This window comes from Lepisma saccharinum, chromosome 30 (assembly GCF_977018435.1).
Source record: "Lepisma saccharinum chromosome 30, izLepSacc3.1, whole genome shotgun sequence".
In the NCBI taxonomy this organism is placed as follows: Eukaryota; Metazoa; Arthropoda; class Insecta; order Zygentoma; family Lepismatidae; genus Lepisma; species Lepisma saccharinum.
Window position 1 is genome coordinate 23,553,027 of NC_139258.1, and position 21,453 is coordinate 23,574,479.

At 40.3% G+C, this 21,453-nt stretch overlaps 2 protein-coding genes across 2 annotated transcripts in view; one reads left to right on the forward strand and one right to left on the reverse strand.

The window, feature by feature from the left end:
- The window catches only part of m (zona pellucida domain-containing protein miniature), a 168,705-nt gene that overhangs the window by 57,262 nt on the left and 89,990 nt on the right, over positions 1–21,453 (reverse strand). The window lies entirely within an intron of this gene.
- Positions 1–21,453, forward strand: part of LOC145981896 (uncharacterized) — a 383,471-nt gene that overhangs the window by 34,278 nt on the left and 327,740 nt on the right. The gene's annotated exons all lie outside the window — the stretch shown is intronic.

The window sequence follows — 21,453 nt, forward strand, 5'->3', positions numbered from 1 at the left end:
TGTCGAGTAATACTTGTGAATCCCGCTGTACAGCCTGATAAAGATTTTGAACATTCCACAGAAAGGCTGATTTGTAAATTTTTTAGGTGATAATTTTCCTGTGGTGATAATTATTTGTTTCTTGTCTGAGCAAAGTTGTTTGCCATACCAAACATTTCTTTCTGGACAGAAACGAAAATGTTTCATCAATATCTGTCAGTGAAAGAGAGAAAAGCATTTTATAGTTCAAGCACTGGAACAAAAGGCACATACCTTTTATATTATAAGCTAAAATCATTTCTAATATTTAATGTATACTCTGTACTTAATATACATTTCGCGCGTATCACTGATGTGGCATTCTTTATAATTAATTACCAATCAACCTGAACAACTTTAATTTAAAATCATTTTCAGTGATTATTCTGTCAATACCTTTTGACGTAAGACGCTGGAGTGAGTTTACATTTTTCGAATATACGAGGGCTGCTGGAAACGTTTCTGCATTCAATATGAAAAAAGACATGTGAAATTATGGGAATGGCTTTATTGTTTTTCAAAGCATTCACCCTTAAGATCGATACACTTTTGCATACGCTCAAACCAATTTTGAAAGCATTTTTTCCACTCTGAAGCTCATACTCAGAAACCGCTGTTCGGAATGCGTCAACATCTGCTTCAGGCGACACAAATCGCTCACCACGCATCTTATTTTTCGTGTGTGTGGGAACAAAAAGAAGTCATTAGGTGATAAATCAGGTGAGTACGGACAATGAGGCATTAATTCGACATTTTTACTGGACAAAAATCAACAGTTTGGTGTGCTGAGTGGGAACTGGCGTTGTCGTGTTGAAGAATAATGTGACGATTTGGGTTTGATGACCTCTGGCAAACAAATTGTTGTACCACTCAGCATTTACAGTCCTTCGATCTTCTAAAGCTATTGTTGCCACATGTCCGGTATAACCGAAGAAACAAGCAATCATTTGCTTGGCAGCACTCCTCGAACGAATACCTTTTGTTGGTTTCGGCTCACTTTGAAACACCCAAACAGTTGATTGCTGTTTAGTTTCGGGTTCGTATGAATAGATCCAAGTTTCGTTCCCTGTAACGATGTAGTACACTAAATTTGACTTGCCTCGGTTGAATTTTTTGAGCATTTCTTTACACCAATTTACACGAGCCTGTTTTTGAGCTTCGGTCAAGTTGTGTGGGATCCAACGGCTTGACAGTTTCCGTACGTTCAGATGACCATGCAAAATCGTATGAATTGCTTTCATGTCAATGTTCAAGGATGCCTGAATCTCACGGTATGTCACCTGCCGATCTCTCTCAATCATTTCACGCACAGCATTAACATTACTGGCAACAACAGACGTGGATGGACGACCTTCACGAAATTCATCACTGAGAAATTTTCGACCACGCTGGAATTCGGAAAACCAATTGTGCACAGTCCTGTTGGATGGTGCTTCATCCCCAAAAGCCAAATGAAGTCGCCCGATGCATTGTTTTGGTGTTAAACTACATTTGAAATCATAAAAAATCATTGCCCGAAAGTGTTCACGAGAAATTTCCATTTCTCACACGAAACTACTTCTTCAAACTGCTGTGAAAAATAAACGACTAGGCTTAAACAAACAATCAAAGATAATTTAAACATAAAAAGATCTATTCTTCCGATTTTTATAATAGCGGAATACTAGCGCCACTGTTGGTGGTAGTTTGCAGAAACTTTTCCAGCAACCTTCGTAACCTTAAATTTTCATGTTAATGTTTCATTGTATTTGTCAATCATTTGTAGCCCTCCATAAGAAAAAATAATAAATCTACTTCCTCACACTGCAACATGCCCCACACATTCACAATCTCGGTTAGTTGTTGAAGTGATATTATCAGCACCTCGCTCCGGCCGCCTTTACTTGTTTAAGTGTAGATTATTGTTTTCATTGTTGATACCATGATGCGAAATGAATTCGCTCTGTATTTTCTAAGTACCTAATAACAAAGTTCATATTTTGGGATTTTTATATCGAAATACTACAGATAAACATATTATAATACGTTTATCTGTGTAAATACACTCCCCATTTTCCCGGGTGTGATTTTTCTGACACTGGGCTTACGACAAATGGCTGTTCTAGAGTTCTGTGTGAATCCCAAAGATAATTCAAATAAATACTTGATTCTGATAATCCTGATGCATTGTATGATAGATGAACCCGGATGAACAAACAACTGAACATCGTAGCACAAGAAATTGAATGTCAAGGAGAGTTGTCAAGGAACAGGGAACTGATAGGAATGACAGTAATCTGTGAGCAAAGCATTGAGCATTGTCCGAAGTGTCCATCACCATACAGCACACTCATGTTTGGAAAATAACAGTAACTCAAATGTGAAGATAGAATGAACATAAATGTTAACTAAGCACCGTTGTATGTAATATAATACGTTTATTATATAATGAAATAAATATACACAGATGAAATTTGATTGGAATTAAATAATAGTTTCTGGTAACCAAAAGCTTGCTTAACAAATGATTGTTTACCAGAACCAAATTATTTTGGTAACATTGACAATTTGTTTTGAGTTACCAAAAAAATTCGTGAAAATTAACAAATTTTGTGAAGGCTATCATATCAAACTTTAGGTTTTTGGTTACCAGACGTTTTTTTGGTTTGAGTTGATGTTTTAAGTACACTTTGTGCACAGTAAGGCTAATAGGGACTGGACCTACAGTTTAAAGTGGACCGAACCACTATGTGCTTCCACCAGGTATCGAACCCGGGACCCCTTGATTACAAGGCGGCGACGCTACCACTGCGCCATCGGGGAGGCCCTGCTTACCAGACGTGTTTTGGCAATTCCAATAAATCATTTTTTTTCTGTACAGTAATTTACACTGCTATTTATAGAACTCGAATAGTTGTAAGATATGCTACATGACGGGATAAAAGGTAGAGTAATCTGTGGTTATTCTTACGACAGAGGATGTAATTCTTGTCATTCAAAGCAGCGATTCAAGTGATAATAATTTCCAGAATAAACACCTACAGCCGGTGGAAGAGCCTTGGAGTATCTACGCAAGAGTCAAGTTCACAATGAAATTTTCCCGCCCATTCACATGCCCCAATTATTCCTCTACACATTTCTTAAGTTATTTATTTTTCTTCTTCCTTCGCTTATCTTATGAATCCTCTTCCCCACGTACCATTTAAATCCACCTGCTCGCGAGTAATAAACGCGTCATCCCATTTGCATAATCCGTTAGGGCCCTCCCACGCAGATTCCCGCTTTCCCAGGGAACATTATGACGTATGGTAATGGAGCTTTCCCGCCAAGATCTCATCCTCCCCCCCTTCCTCTTTCCCCCCAGATCCGCTGGGCTGGACCCCGAATGGTTTGCAATTTGCGATCGTGTTTTGTTTGGCGGACCACCTTCGGAGCAGGTGTATGGATGAATGTCTGGCTTCATGTACTTGAAACTCATTGTAAAAGGTTCTCCAAGCATGTTCTGAGTTCTCTATTCTGTGCTGCGCTTCTCTCATAGGTTTTCTCGAGTAGAAAGCATTGTTCACACACATTCCCTGTTCCTTACCACAATTCAGTAATTATGTGTTTGTTTAAAATATTTGCTTGTAGCATGCATGAACAGCGATTCCTGAATTTCCTTTAAAATGCAAATTTTTCTTGCTAATACGTTTGTTTATATGTACCTTTCATATTTTACGTAGCTTTTCCATCTCATTACACTATGTGAGACAATGAGAACCAGTGATACTAAATATATGGTGGTGAGCAGTGTTGCCAACAGCACGAGAGAAAAAAGGGCTAAATCGCACCCAAAATGGAGCTAAAAATCACATCCAAGGGGCTAGATTTACAAATCTTGGGTGTTTTGGTGCAAAATTTCTGAAACTCAAGAACCAAAACTAATCAATTGTCAAGATGAGGGGCATACGCTCAAGTAAATTAAATTTTCTTACCTTAAATAATTCATTTCCCCCGTAATTTGTGGTGCAGTAAATTACACAAAAGCATTACACATTTTCGGCATATTCCTCCTTCATATATATGCACACGCATACTCAGACACACACACACGGCCGCACACACGAACTAGTCTCTGGTCGAGCCTCACTGTTACGAACGATTCGTCGATTCCGCATCGCATTTCTGTGAACTTTCAAGGACCAGATGCAATACAACTGAACAAAGATTCGCATTTTCTGGAATCGACGCTATCCGTAATTTGCCTCGGGCTACACAGCATATCAAAACCAGAAACAAGGAAATAAAGTGACAATGTGCACTTGCTACCTGCTCACCAAGAGGGGTCGGAGGACGAGCTTGTAGGTGCAGAGGAGGATCGGTTAAGTTAATTCTTCTTTGCAGTTTACTTTACTGAAAATACCATAAAACATTTCATTACTGAAAGGGCTAGATTTGTAGCAAGATTTATCTCTGTAGGGCTAAAAAGCCCGTTGGGGCTTTTTCTGAATTTTGGGGCTGAGTACGTACTCAAAAGGGCCAGTTCTGGCCCCAAAAGGGCTAACTTGGCAACACTGGTGGTGAGGTGGTGTGTGTGTGTGTGGGGGGAGGAGGGTGTCAAGCACAATGGAATAGCTATGTCCAGGCAGGAAGTTGATCCTAGAATATCGTGAGTCACACTCAACCAATAAGGGGGCAGGCTAATTCCTTGGTGAAAGTGCTCTTTGGTCTCTCAGAACAAGAAAGTTGTTAATCTGTATCAAAGTTTAAAACATTGACTTATCGTTTATTTCTTCAGCACTTTCCACGACTTTGTAGCATTGAATTCGATTTGTACCGTTAGGTCACAGATACTCAGAACCAGAGAAGAAATCATATCATATTAAATTTAGTTAACCTGAAAGCTACATAATGCCAGATAGTGATTCCAACATGGCTGCCGAGTATGTTACCCTGGTCAAGTTTCAGGAAGTTTATTTCCATAATAATCTTTCTTTTCCATTTTTAGTCTCTTTCCACTCATTGGAATTCCACCCACATATTCGAATTACCACTTGCACAATCTAGCAAGAACCACAAATTCTTATTCACCGGTATACAGAGGTTTGTGAATCAGACTGAAATATCATCACTAGTTTTCTTGACTTTCGTAGTGCTGAACAAGCGCCATTTTTATTTTTCAAATTAGGTATAGGTCTCTAGAGTGGCTTAAGCAATTTCCCGACTGAAGCAAAGTGAAAGTAAAATTGTGCCTAAGTATCAACTGGGATGAAACGTCATTGTCTAATGTAGCTGCAAGTTGGAAGAAACCTCTGTGACTGGATGTCGCCAGTACCAAAATTTTAACAAAAGAGAATCGATTTGAAGCTTTTCGTCGCTATACTTAGTCTTCAATCCTACTGATTTTTCTGACACTTCTTTAGAGACTTTTTGTTGACTTTCGTAGTACCAAATTGTATTTTATATGTTCAATACATGTTTGTTCAGCTCATTTTTTGACTCGCGTAGTACGAGATATACTTTATTGACATCTTAGAGGTGTCAAGTGGCTGTCCCTTGAGGATAAGTGGTGATTATCTACCATCCTTCGGATGAAAATTACGCACTTTGTTTACGAGCGGCGCCTTTGAAACACGCCTTAGCCCTTGCACGAAATTACATCGAGTCAGAACCGAGATGGAAATTCGATTTACAAGGCACGGTATCGATTCCACATGCATCATGTTTGTGGAAGTCAAAAATTACACGTTTGGCAACGACAGAAGGACGTGATTTAGCTGGCTGTAACTTCTTCGATCGTGATCGAAAGGTCGTTTTTATATGTTCCGAGATCTGTGCTTTCGTATTCAAAGGGTTATTGCCTTCCAGACGAAGTCTGCTGCCTGTATCTTTGAGATCCGAGTTCTTCGTCACTTCGGTTTCAACTTTGGTGCCAATGGCTGCTGGATTCACTATTTAATGCGTCTTTGTGCAAGTTTAGATATTTTATGAAGAAAATGAATAATAAATGTGTTTTGATTCCAACGTTTTTCTTATGAAGAATGTTTTCACATTTTTCCACAACTGCTAGTTTTCAAACATGTATGGAAAAAATAAACTTTGTATTTTTCTTGATCTCAACCCCTTATTTTGTTCCAACAAAGATAATTTGTGCAATTTTTTAAAAAATTTCGGAAAAATAGAGGTCTCGCAGACGCATTGAAATTTCGTAATGTGCGAAAATGGACAAGTATGCGTGATTAATAATACGTAGTTACTTTACATCTTTTATATATCTAATAATATGAAAGACAAATGAAGTACATGCAATACGTAACACCTCACTCCTGAATTCTGAAATTATTTCTTAGGGATGCTTTCTTACAATCTTGGTACTTTTTTCGATGTTCCTGAACCACTTGAAGAAAACACTCTTTCTGCTTTTCTGCCAATAGTTGATCATCAGTGTTGGTCCTGCTATTATTACTGAAACTTTTCTTTTCTAGTTATATCTTGCATCAGTTCCAGTGCACTATCCAGGTGAGCTTAGCCTTAGATTGAATGGCTTTTGTACGTTGGTGGCTAGCTCGGAGCGAATGTTTGCCTTTACATTCTTATAGACGAGTGACTAAGTGTAAAATCATCAACATTTTGACTAGCACTTTGCAATGTACTTCCAAGGTTGCTTTCTCTGCCTACCTTCGCGGCAGACTGGCTAGCACGGCGTGCTACGACCTTAATGGTCCCGGTTTGAACGTTGGCCTGGGCATGGGTAATCTTTGTGAGTGTACCTTCATCAATTTTGCCGGTGTCCCTACAAAACCTACCACTTGGGTTTTCGCGACGAAACGTACAACTCTAGATAAACAGCTACCTGTGAAGGATCCACTAATAACCTCAAGATATTTACTCCGAGACAAAACATACCACTTCAAGGAAAACGCTTGAACTTGCCCTTGACATGTCAGACATTCCAATACGGTGCGCTATCTGCCACCCGAATCAGCACCCAGCTAACTTGACCTTGAGTTAGGTTAGGTTACGATAGGTTAGGTTAGGTTATAGGTTCATGCTCCCAAATTGGCAACCATATCTGCGATTCGCCGAGTGTTTCCTTCGACAGAAATCAGTGGGTGCTTCTTCCATTTTAAGAAATGCCTTTGGCGTAAAGTTCAAGATATAGGACTTTCGGTCGAGTATCGGGAGAATGAGGAAATCCGTTTGCATATACGCATGTGTGCCGCTCTGGCCTTCTTAAAAACTGAGGAAGTTTATGATGGATGGCTGCATATACACTCTCAAGCCCCAGAATCAACGAAGCTAACTCCTGATTACTTTGTGAATAGTTGGTTGCAAAACGCGGAAATTCGAATAACAGTGTGGAACTGTAATAAGTAATAACAAACGACACGATTTTTCATGCCGTAGCCAACATGTAGTGCGTACAGCCAACGGCTCGCACATACAAGTTCAAATACAGTCTGAAAACCATAATATAGATGCAAGAACATAATATGTGGGCCGGATAAACATGCGCATCAAAAACAGTCAAGTACAAAGCACAGCTCACGATTGTTCAGCTGGCCATCAAAAACAGTCAAGTACAAAGCACAGCTCACGATTGTTCAGCTGGCCTTTCTAATCAGGAAAAATTGTAAAAATCTGCCTGCATCTTGCAGTGCACGACACGCGCAACTACACGGCGAGCGCCATCTCGCGATTGCACTCACGATACGCGCTTACATAGGATTTCCTTAAGTTACCGGCCATTCTTTAACTGGTAAAGGTTTTAAACTCTCAACATTATACCATTTTGACTTTATTAATATTTAGAGTAATGGCACTACACATTAAGTAACACGTTATCGATTAACTTAACTAGGTCCATTCTGCTAATTCGTAAAAGAAATTCAATGGCGTTGCGCGACCTCTAAATATTATTCGATTGAGCTGAAATTTTCAATAAATAATGCTTACGCATATTGTGAAAAAATGGGAGGGTGGGAAGAAGGAAATTAAAAGCTTGAATACGGTCACATATCGTGAGAAATACACATCGAATCGGAAAACGAAAAAATACGTGTTTAATAAGTGAAAGAAAGCTATTCAATGATATCACACTTGATTCCCCACCCTCGCCCCTGGGAAGGGGGGGAGGGTCTACGATCACATGTAGCCTACGTCCCTTTGAAAATTTTTTGGGTTTTACGAAATCTTCACCTTTTTTTTTCTCTCCTTGCGAGAATTTAAAATCGCCATATCTCTGTTCCTAATTGAGGTAGGAGGATGGTTGATAGCTCGTTGGACTCGGAATGAAGTCCTCTTTCCGATTCTACAATACAAAATGGGGGTTTCCATTTAGAATTTCAGTTGCCCGCCCCACCCCAGGGGGCGGGGGAGGGGAATCAAGTATGATATCATTGAATAGCTTTCTTTCACTTATTAAACAAGTATTTTTCGTTTTCCGATTCGATGTGTATTTCTCACGATATGTGACCGTTCCGGGACTTTTGGACCACCCGGTATATATATATATTATAATGACGGTATTTCAGATTTTGCATAAATGAATGGGTTGTTTGGAGGAAGAGGCAGGCTTCAGAAGTCTGCAATATTTCGTAATTTTAGTTTCATAACCATCAATGTAAGACTACCAGACGTCCAGATTTAATCGGAAAAGCCCGTTCATTTTAATTCCTGTCCTGACTTTTTTCGAACTGCAGTCGTGATGCGAAAATATGGAGTGTTTTTTTGTAACACTCACATTGACATGTTCTTCACTATAAGAGTAATTGCTAATACTTGTAATTTAATTTATAAATATATTATTTTTTAAACCTAGAATTATCATGGCTGTTCAATGGTGCTGGTATAGGAAAATTAAAGGAAATTTCAAAACTTTGTTAATTTTCGGAATACTCCTATTCGAATACATCTGAGAATTGAAATTGTAACCAATAAGCACCGAGCTGTACACTGTGTGATAACGTTTGTCTGCGACTGTGCAGCTGATTGTCTTATCAGGAGGCGGTCTATCGGAGAGTTGAATTTTTTCCCTTACTTTGAACCATAATATTGCATCTCTATAATTGTACGTCTAGTTGTAACACTACCATAGCGTTGGTGGTCACTTCTATAATGCTCCCGGGGCTTCCCGATGGCGCAGTGTAGCGTCGTTGCCTTGTTATCAAGGGGTCACGGATTCGATACCCGTTGGAAGCACATAGTGGTTCGGATCCCACTTTAAACTGTAGGTCCAGTCCCGATTAGCCTTACTGTGCACAAAGTGGACTTAAACACCAAATCAAATCAAAATCAAACCAAAACTATAATACTCCCAACAGCATTTCGGATCTGCCCTCAATAAAATCCGGGGTACGAGCCTGTGAAAAAGTAATACTTTCATATAAGTGTTCAGAAAATCTAGCTTGTGCCCGACACCAGGGTGTGTTCGGTAACATTTTATGAATTGCGAAAAAAGCTGACTGAAATACTAAATAGAGAAATGAAACAAATTGAATATGTTCATGAAGTTGATAAGAAGCCTTGAGCATACGCAGATGATTCAAAAATGGTCACCGCTGCCACGTACGATTCAGGAAGAACTCACCTGATACTTAATACCGTGGCATCGGAGACAGACAACTTGATAACGCATTCCTGTGTTTACTTGACCGAAGCAACAGTAATTTACTAACTGCATAACTATTTGGACAGCTCCTGAAAGAGCTACACGTCGCCTCGAGCATTCACTCTTTTCAGTGACACCTGAGAACGTTCACCCAAACGTGCTTGTTCTTTTCCTATTTTCCTGCTGACTAAAAGAAGCCTTTTGTACGTGCAAATGGCCACGAGATAAATGCACAGTCACAACCTGGCGAAGATGCAGGTCCTTCTTAATGCAATCGTCTATGGCTCCGTAAACACATGACTTTTGTTCTGTTAGTTCCTCCTTGTACTGGATCTGCTTCGTACTTGGTCACCATAGTTCTTCACAGTGCTTGAAAAGTTAGTTTTTAAAATTAACAGAGTTACAGTGGGTGCCGCCAACTTATATGGGCCTGTGAGGCTCGAACCCACCCAATAATTTGCCTGTTATTATATTTTAGAAATGAAGTTCCCGCGCTTAAGCCCAGGATGAACAGTTTCAGTAGAAAGGCCGTAAACCGCTCATCCCCCACCATCCTTTCCCCGCGACGAGCTAGGGGATGAGAGGTCTGTGCGCTGTATGGTTGTAGGAGGGGGAGAAATTTAGCATTCCGCTGATGGGAGAATTTTTCAACTTCTTCTCTTGGGAATATCAAACATCCGATCTTCTGATGGCGTAGAAAAACATGTCAACTGAAAGAAGACACGTTGAAGATTTTATTTGTCGAAAACTCCCATTTGATTAAGCATTCCCCTGCATGGGGGGATCGTCATATTTTTCAAGCATCGCGTCTATCTTAATAATCAACTTGAGAGACGCTTCCACTTGCAACATGGGGAGAAATTCACACTCTCTTCTATAGTCTGGGTTATTTTTAGTATCCCTGCCCATTCCGACGATACTGAAATAAATGCTCGCCTGGTACGAAACCGTTACTCTTCGCCTTAAGGAAAAGAAATGTTTCGTCATTATACAGTTAAAGAATTCTAAACTTAATTACTGACTGAGTTTCATCAAAATATTTTATAATAATTTGTTACAGCTCCAATATGATGCTTTCCAGTGTCCTATATCATTTACCCTATCCGTGGTCATATAGTTACGCAAAGGTATATAAGAGCTCATAACCAGGATGAGGACAGATGGGCACTAGAACCTTCCAAAATAGACAGGCAACTTAGGAACAAAGTAGGCACTAAATGTAATGAACATCTACAGATTTTTCCCGGAGCACTCAAAAAGCAGTTATCTTCGAATAGGTACTTATGACTAAAACAGGGGGAAAAAAACAAAAAAACCTGAAATTTTCAATTTCCGGTCAATTACAAAAAATAATTCAATTTTGTAATTAATTTTATTGTTTTGTATTGAAAAGGAAGTGAAGCTGTGTGAAACCTCCAAATACCAATGTATACGGTTTGTATGGAGAATTAAAATTCAAAATCCGAGACACAGTTTCGTATATACGCAGCTGTAGGCCCAGTTCATTAACCTGTATGATCATAAAGTGAACTATTTGTATTTGGAAGTGGGACTACACCCAGGAGAGAATAGTTGAAGGAAATTAAATGAATTATTAACTTAGTTTAACATCCCTATGTTATAAAATGTTAACTAACTTTTTCATCAGAAGTAGTTGTTAAATTACTATTTTTGGGTTTAAGAGATGATTACTTACTTTTCAGTCATCTGATGATACTTGTATAATTTTAATTAATCAGCTAATAAAGGATTTATGAGTTGTGGCTTCAATAACAGTTGTTGGTTTTCCCCACAGATATCTGAACACTGCCAAAGAAGAGTTCGATTGGGCTAATGTTGACTCCTGCTTGGTTGAGTCGCCTGGGGTAGCATATATTTTAATCATCCCTATTGATGGTTAGTATAGCTCATGAATGCAAAACGTCTGCAGAGGTAGTTAAGATTCGAATATTTGAGGCCATTGTCGAACTATACTCCTTTTTCGGAATGTCTGGATTAAGAGAACGCGAACCCGTCCTGGGCGCATGTTGCGGGTGTGTGCCTCGTCCAATGAACGCGCGGAGAGGTGGGGTCGCTCGACTAGCCAATCGCACCCTTCCCCACCTAGTCTGGCCCCGCCCACAAGCTTTCGCCTCTGCGCGTCGCTACTCCAGACATTCCGGAAAAGTTGTATAGGCTACCTCCTCTATTTGTAAACTTGCTGGCGTGATAAGCATGCATAGAGACATTGCATTTTCATTTGCCGTAGAATCTATAAGTTTTAGGCTTCCAGAGGGCAGAAACCACTTCTCTCCGCTGGTGCGTGGATATGCAGGAGGCACCATCTTTAAAATTACAAAAGCGGTGTTGTGAAGTTTACTTGCTCAGTGTTGCAGCCTTGAGATTGTTTTGTAAATAACAGTCAATAAATTTGAGCTGTTGAGCGTAATTTTTATTGGACTCCTAAGGTTTCATTTAACGCTGTCTAGTAAATTTTAAAAAATAAATGAATCGTTAAAATTGCATTAATTAGATTAACTGTGTAATGGCGGTTAATACCTTATAACCTGTCATGGTCATTTTTTTACGGGAGTTGGATGACAGCGGAAATTGACGGTTTTAGACCGTAAGTTTTCCGTTCAGCTTTTCACAGCGTAGCTCCTGCAAGCAAAGATCGGGCGGGGCCAGATTCGCACGTCCCAAAGGGGCCTGGCATCACGTGTGGTCGCATATGGATCCTGATTCTTTTGTTGGTTTTTGCACGAGTCATATTATTCCCATTTTGCTTTCGACCCGTCGTGAAAAGAAAAGACAAGCAGTAGACAAAAGGAACAGCATCTAATTTGCACTCGTACAATAGGGCTGGGTGTGTCGCACGGAGGCATAACAGTCCCGGGTGGTGCATAATGCATCATTAGCCACACGAGCTCTTAACCACAACAGGGCTACATTCAAACTGAAGTTTAAATACTAATTATGAGTTGTTTTCCAAGCGCTGTTCATTCAACATATAGGCCTACTTAAAGCGAGTCGAGTGCTGGACACACGACCTCGTCACCAAGGATTTCAGTTGCGGCTCAAGATAAAATGTTTACCCGAGTGAAATGGATTGTTGGCGCCCCATTATTTTCTACCCTGCCATCCCCTTCGTCAAACTTTCTAACCTGATCCTCTATCCTTTATCTTTAACACAGTCATTATCTTTATGTTAAAATGTACATTAGTCTATCTTGTATTTTCCTTGTGCGAACTGTACGCACTACATAGCCTAAATTACTTTACACACACTTACTCTTTCCTTACAGTCATGTATTAATATTGCACCCCTTTACGTTAATATAAAGATCAGTGGCGTATACTGAGTCCCAAGATCTGGGCTATCTCAGGTGTTCCTAGGCTATGAATAGAAATAAATTTACCAACTCCTAAGAAATCGGGTTGCCAACTCCTAAGAAATCGGGTTGCCAACTCCTAAGAAATCAGGTTGCCAACTCATAAGAAATCAGGTTGCCAACTCATAGGAAATCAGGTTGCCAACTCATAGGAAATCAGGTTGCCAACTCATAGGAAATCAGGTTGCCAACTCATAGGAAATCAGGTTGCCAACTCATAAAACATCAGGTTGCAAACTCATAAAAAATCAGGTTGCAAACTCATAAGAAATCAGGTTGCCAACTCCAGAATCAGCATCATCTCACTGATATGAATAATATTATTTACAATTTCTGATCGATTTCTCTCCTGTATTTTATTCTCTAGACTTCAGGCTTTGCAAATAGCCTAGGTAGCCTAGAATATACGCTCCTGATACAGATACTCTTAGTAGTTGATCAGATATAAGAAAATTAGATATAATAAGTATAGTTTAGCAATCAAATAAAGGTATGTGTCTGGTTCCTTTGGTGTTCAGTCTCTATATACCTCTATTCCAATCTTCCACTTCCCACACAAACTCACACCTTGCACTATTTCTCGGGCTGCCTTTCACACTCCCATTCACCCCTCTTCTTTATGCGATAAGGGGTGTTTACACTTTACGTTACACTATAAAGATCATGATCATTAATTTCGCTGTCTTCTCTAATAGCTTTCCCCCGCCGTTCTCTTACTTCCCACAGGTATTTCCTCACTTGTTGTCCCGCTTCTTTTGTCTTTATTCTATCCTTTACCACTTCTATCACCTCCCTCGCTGTTAAGTTTTCAGAAATTTGTCTCTTAGGTCACTAGTAGAAGGGCAGTTCAGGAGGATATGCTCGTCCGTCTCCTCTCCATCGCACATAGAACATATCGTTTCCCCTTCTTCGTTTCTCTTCCGTAATTGTTTCCATTTCCCTAGTCTGAACCATGCCAGCATGCCTCCTTTTTTCCCACAACATTAATATATTTCGCTTTGGTCTATCTTACCAATACATAGTGATATATGAAAATGATTATGAGCTGAAAGTATCAAGGCGGATGTGTCACATATCTAAGATTATTGTCACATTAAAATGATATTCCATTGTATACGCTCGAGTCGCTTGCTTTTGAAGTAAGAAATGCTGCGGGGCTAAGGCGCCTTCGTTTTCACGGAATCGCCTCCTGTTTCTACTGCGATTATTGCAAATAGAACGATACACTCTTGCTCACGAATCAGATGAGAGGTTTCGCAATGCACGAACGCGACCGCCGCAGCCTCCTTCCTAGCTTACTCGCTTCTATCCACCCCTCTCACACCGCTACAGTACCACTGCTCGCTCTGAAGTCAACGGGTGCTCTTCCACAAATATGACGGATTTTAAAGGCCAGGCGTAACTTGTTGGTTCGTTTGTGTCTCGCTTTAGTGTCCGGCAGCGGAAGGCGTGCCTAGCTTGAATGGACGAATAGAAACGCAAATATCCAACCAATAACTGCCGAATTACGGAAAATAATCTGACAGCGTACTAAAATTAAATAAAAGCTTGAAAATTCAACAAACACCATGTCAAATTAGTGAAAATCGCAATAAAAGCCTGTCATATTCCTGAAAAGAAAAGAAAACCTGTGAAATTTCTGAAAACTCAAAATAAAACTTCGAAATTGTTGAAAACAAAATAAAAACCTGCGAAATTGTTGAAAACAAAATAAAAACCTGCGAAATTGTTGAAAACAAAATAAAAACCTGCGAAATTGCTGAAAACGCAATAAGAACCTGCGAAATTGCTGAAAACGCAATAAGAACCTGCGAAATTGCTGAAAACGCAATAAGAACCTGCGAAATTGCTGAAAACGCAATAAGAACCTGCGAAATTGCTGAAAACGCAATAAGAACCTGCGAAATTGCTGAAAACGCAATAAGAACCTGCGAAATTGCTGAAAACGCAATAAGAACCTGCGAAATTGCTGAAAACGCAATAAGAACCTGCGAAATTGCTGAAAACGCAATAAGAACCTGCGAAATTGCTGAAAACGCAATAAGAACCTGCGAAATTGCTGAAAACGCAATAAGAACCTGCGAAATTGCTGAAAACGCAATAAGAACCTGCGAAATTGCTGAAAACGCAATAAGAACCTGCGAAATTGCTGAAAACGCAATAAGAACCTGCGAAATTGTTGAAAACGCAATAAGAACCTGCGAAATTGCTGAAAACGAAATAAAAACCTGCGAAATTGCTGAAATTGCAAAGAAAACCTGTTAAAGCGCTGAAAATTTACCAAGAACTACAGAGGTTGAAAAGTCCAACAAATGCAAAGTATAAACAATGTTTTCCTGTTCCAACTGAAAGGAAACGCACTACTATACTTACCATAGTCTTCAAGGCCCCGAAAAGAAGACAACATTTCATCAACTTCCGAAACCTATTGATGAATAGTTACATGAGAGAGAAATTCAATTTTCTTCGACAAAAGACGATGGATTCCAGGATTTCCGACGCTGCAGCAAGCATACCTTATCGACTGTACAGTGGGATCCATGAGTATTACCGTGCAAATTGTCCATGATTATTTTCATTAATTTTTCTCCTACATCCTGTGTGTTCTTAACCGATGGATTTTTATGTGTGCTGGTGCAGAAGTTGTCAACAAGAATGTTTTGAGTTTTATTTTAATTCTTAAAGCTCTTATTGGGTCAAATAAAGTGCAGGAACATGGTGATGGACAATTTGCACGGTAATACTCATGGATCCCACTGTACCAGGGAACCGAACAGTCCTCAAACACTCCCCCGCACATGCATGTCCGGGGTCGTGACCTTCCCCTGCATCCGCCACGACAGACGCAAGGCCACGATCGATTCTAGAAAGAAGTATCCTCAGAGCGTCATATTGTATGCAGGAAACGGCCATGCACGTTATTGGAAAGCTGTGTCTCTACTTATTAGGAAAAGCCCCGTCTTGAGATAGGGACGTGATCCAACTTCAAACATGAGCCCCCTTTGAAGACTCTTTGGTCATGCTTGTTTCGTTTTCCTGCAGGTCGAAAGGTCTTAACACCACTGGCTTTCTCTCTATATCCTTTGTGGACCGACACACTTCTAGCTCCATGCACAGGAAAGTAGATGGCCAAACGCAAATCTAAACTCGAGTTCTGGCTTGACCTCATAGGCGCCGACTTTCATTATGATGTTTAATATGAAAGTATGTCCATGGAATGAACCGAAACGGCAAATTTCTGCATCTTGAGGTCAATGGTTTCAGTGTTGTTATTAATTACCTGAATTCTTCGGTGTTATTTCCGAAAATCGTGCACTCTATAAAAAACAAACAACTCAGTTGCCACTAAAAAGTGGCGACACCAGGACACTCCATACTGAGGTCGCCTCTACACATTGCCAAGCAAAACTATCCATATCTATGTACAGTAGACTCGCGATTATCCGAGCTAATTTGAACCGAGACTACCTCGGATACGGAAAACTCGGATAATACGGAGATAATGTGCTAATACGTCTTAAATGACGAAACAGCACTTAAAACTGTATAGTACAACATAAATGAGAAGATTACTTTTTCAAAAATTCCTTCATAGTTTTTGGACTGTTCATATTCACCTTTCTTCATCGTTTTCCGCGCTAAACTACTGCATCCCCCTCACACTTTGATTCACCCACTTTTCAATGTCCTTCCGCTTACGTCTCCAATCTCCAACAGTCACTTTCCTGACTCCATAATCAGCAGCAACCTTTTTAATAGACTCACCTTTATCCAACCTTTTTATTGCGTTGAATTTTGTTTCCAGAGAAACCACACACCTTTTCCGTTTGCCACTCATACTACATTACTCGCTTAGAATAGGCCTATACACAGATTTAAACACCATCGTAAAAATCGGATACACCGACAATGTAACGAACACATGCAGGGCGGACGGTGACTTGACTCCAACTTACTAGTAAACAAACAGGAGGTGCGTTATGAAGCGCGATGTTTTCCAACCACTCCCTCGGTTAACCCGGAGCCTCGGTGGAACAAGGCGCAGAACAATGACCCAAAGAAACTCAAATGGGGAACAATGCTAATGAAGGAACTATACACCATGGTGGATATGGGAAGATGGAGTCGAGGTAGTGGTGGCTCGTGGTCTGGCTCTATGGGTGTGCACTTCAGTCTATCGTCCAGAAGTGTTATACCACCCCTCTGAAATACTGACAACCCTCTTTGCGTAAATAATGAAGCTTAATATATTGGCAACCCAAGTTCTGATCACCTTTCACTGAAAATGGGTGATTTTTTCGCACGAATTTTTTTACAAATTTCAAATATTTCTGAAATTATCCAGCCAATCACGAGAAGAGCGATGTTATTGTGCAGTATGGAATTCAGCATTCGATAACCTGACAAAATCACTCAAAACATAGAAGTACCGAACTACAATATCAATACTATTGCCGATTTGCAAAATATTTCGTAAAAACTTTCTCCCCGGCTCTGCTGATATTAATGAACAAGGAGAATAATAACATTGGCGTACACCAAAGAAGCCGGTCCAACTACCACATGGAGGAAATCAGTTGTAATCTATCTAGCTGATGTTTATTTCTAATGACAGACTGATCAAACCAAGCAAATCATGCGAAATCAAGAGAATAATAAATGTTAAAGCAAATAACAGTACTCACTAAGTTCACACTGCCCTGCTTCGTAATCGTACTTCAGAATTTTCCTTCTCTTCCGCAGTATCCATATATTACTGCAGTTGCTACAGGCTTTGTAGCTAACTTCCCTCTAAAAATTCAATAACGTTAAGTCTGCTTTCGCTATGTACAGTTTCCCATGAAATCAAACACTTTGCACTGAAACAGGAACGACCTTTTGACAGCGTTAAATAATTCTGTAACTCAGTAACAGCCACACAATGCAAAACAGCTGACTATTTGATGCACGCTCCCTCCCCGCGGAATTCGGCTACTGTGCCACAGAGGCCGTTTATTTTGACCAAGATGTACGAAGCAAAGGCATGCTTAAAACACCCGTTTTGGTTTGTTGCCCTCCCCCCTCTTCTCCTTTTCTTCCCCTGTTATGCTCGGGACAATATACAATCGAAATTTCCCTTTCATTAAAAAAAAAAATCCCTCAATTTGCGATGATGTATGGGTTGCATCGTCTGCGTCACACGATCTCCAATCGAATGGGTTTGCAACATTACATTCGCTCGCACACACATCGCTGCGTTCACACGGCGCTCAAGCCAAAACACCCAATCAGCGTCCTCTACGCGACTGCTGCAACAGCGTCATAGCGAGCGAAACTAACATTGTGTTCCAGCCCCTATCGCGGCCTGGTCTATGCGGGTTGATATCACGGATCGCAGACTTCTCCACCATCTCTCTTGGTGGAGCGGCGTGTGAACACTTGATATTTCGAAGGAGATAGAGTTCAATAAATAAGTATAATAATAATGATTTGCATTACAGATTTATTTGGGTGTGCAAGTGCGAATAGGCAGAAGCCGCTACTGAGTCGAGGGGAGGATGGGCATACAGGAAATGAGGATCGTACGGGACAGATTGGAGGACATCCGCAAACAAAACATTTTGGCAGAATGTGCGGGGAAAGTATCTTTAACTTAGGCATAAATCGTAGATGGGGATAGTCAATGGGGAAGGCGAAAATACGTGTACGTGCGTGTAGCGAGTGACAGGACGGGTTTGGCATGGTTCAGGCGAGGGGGTGGACACAATTCAAGCGCGTGAGAGAGGACGGGTCCAATGTGTGGTGAAGACGAGACGAAATTCCACATTCTTCTCCAGTGCAACGGAAATACATAAGGTATACGAACGAATCTAGAAGTGAGGGGCTAATGAAGGCCATTACGGGGAAGGAAATGGCGGGAAGGAAGGAAACTCAAATAAGGGACCTAGGAACCTTCCTACATTACGACTGGACACAGAGGGCGAATAAGATGAAGGACGGGAGTGAAAGTGCCTGAGAGCGGTGTGCAGAAAGCTTCTTGCTGATAATATAAAAACTAAGGCTCGGAAGTTGAAGACTGTAAATTGTCAAAAAAAAGACCTAAAAATATAAAAAAAGGACCTACAAACGGAAAAAAGGACTTAAAAATGTGATCCAAATTAATTAATATCTTCAGTTTTAATTACATATTTAATGAATAAAAAAATACAAAATTCTGGTGGTATGGAACACACAGTGCGAAAAAAACTATATGAATGAAATGCATCTTCTTTCAGTCCAAAAATGTTTTTCTCTCGTTTCAGGGATGGTTCAAATATATATTATTTCTTTACTACAGAAAGGATGTTTAAGAGGTGATGAACTGATGATGATTCGAATTGAGAATGGGCAGTAAAAACGTAATCGAGAGAAGGTGAAGTTGCAAAAAAAAGCCGTTAAGACCTAAAAAAGGCAAAAAAAGGACCAATAAGCCAAAAAAACGCCGAAAAAGGACAAATAAAACCCACCATTTTCTGGCCTAGAATGACCCAAAATCAACATATATTACGTTGGGCCTCGTCTTCGGGCACTAGGAATAAAAAAAGGATTTTTCCTCAACTTCCTAGCCCTAATAATAACTAGTGCTATCAGTAAAATTACGAAAAAACAACCCTTAGGTGATACATTATAGTGAGGGAAGAGCCCACAATTAATATGATAGGTAAAATTTGAACATGTGAGGACATAAGGAGAGAGAGGACATGACAAAAAAACTTCATTGATGTAAGGAAATGTTTGTACAGCCGCAAAGGCTCATACTGAAATAAAACTATATTCTATTCTATTCTACAAACAGCATTTTCCCATTCATACACTCACTTCATCTCTCACGTGTTCAAAACCCAGTCGTTATAAACACGTAAGATGCAAGAGAAAAAAATAATGAAAACAGTTATGGACAAATTGCCCGGCAATGCTTGTGCATCCCACTGTAACATTAAAATGTCTACGCCTCATAGAACCTAACACTATATGCGAGACAGATTTTAGCAGTGAGTGTAGATGGTGACAGGGGAGCTCTCATTCCGATCTATGTTTATTGGTATTGTTGGTCTGCAACCATGGGCGTCCGGAAGGGGGGGGGGGCAAGGTGGGACCGTGCCCCCCTGGAAAATGAAAGTAAACTGAAAATTATATATTTGAGACACATAATTTCATTTCAGCCACAATAATATGTGTTAATTAATGAACGAACATGATAAATTCAAATTTAAGCAATGTTTTTTGAGGGAACAACATTATTATTGGGGAAAACGTGACTTTTTGGCCCCCCTCTGGAAAAAATACCATCCTTGCCCCTCCCTGGAAAAAAATCCTGCGGACGTCCATGTCTGCAACATACCAAGATATAAAAGAAATATGGGGCTCTGGCAATATTTGCAAAACGAACCAGACATTTGACGTCACGTCCCTAGCAGTTCTCTTATTGGCAGAGAATGACGTCATAATTACTACAGGCCAATGAACTCTCATGCTTCTTAAGAGAATGTCCACGGCGATTTGCGATAGCGTTTGCAGATTCCGATCGCCTCGCCCTGTGCGAACCCCCCCCCCCCCTTTTAGGCCTGTTTATCTCGCCCTACCTCAGTTACTGAGGGTTTTACTCCAATCTGGTCGCATGCCTTGGTCACGTGTGTGGCCATACTCTGGTGTGAGGTCACCAGGCACGCCCAGGCCGGCAGATGTCGTCCATCACGTGACCAGAATCTCAATCTTTCCCCGGAGGCTCCACAGTATGAATGGAAGTGATGAGCAGCCAAGTGTTGCCAACCCATGCTTTTTCTCCCCACTGTCGTCAGTTTCTAAGTGTTTCCATGTTACCGCGTTTACTACCAGTAAACTAACTTTCCTCACATATACACGGTGATTCTTTATGTAGTTTACAACTTTAATAATTTATAATTATTTATTGGAACCACATATAGACTTGGTTTATATGTCATTATGCAGCATAACACTTCAAGTTTTTTATTAGAAAGTCGCCATTTTCAACGATAGACCGGTGGCGCCGCATGTGATCAACTACGCAAGTACACACTATTTGAGTCAAAACTTGAAGTGTTTTGCTGCATAATGACATATAAACCAAGTCTGTATGTGGTTCCAATAAATAATTATAATTTATTGAAGTTGTAAACTACATAAAGAATTTTTTAACATTTAGCTTTAAAAAAATCGTTAATTATACGAGGGTCATCCAGAAAAAAAGGAACGTTTTGGTGTAAAACACAAACGACACATGTGTGCAAAACATTTATGGTACAGAAACTACATACCTTACTCTACTTTTTCACATATTCGCCATACCTAGTGGCGGCGATGGGATTCCAAAACTAGGGGGGGTAAGGTGCCAAAACTGGGGGGCAAAGACAGTTTACCTTCTCTCGTAGATAAGGTTTAGCATAGTGTGGGAGCAAAAGTGTCAAAAAGTGGGGGCAACTCCCCCATCGCCCCCCCCTTATCGCCGCCACTGGCCAT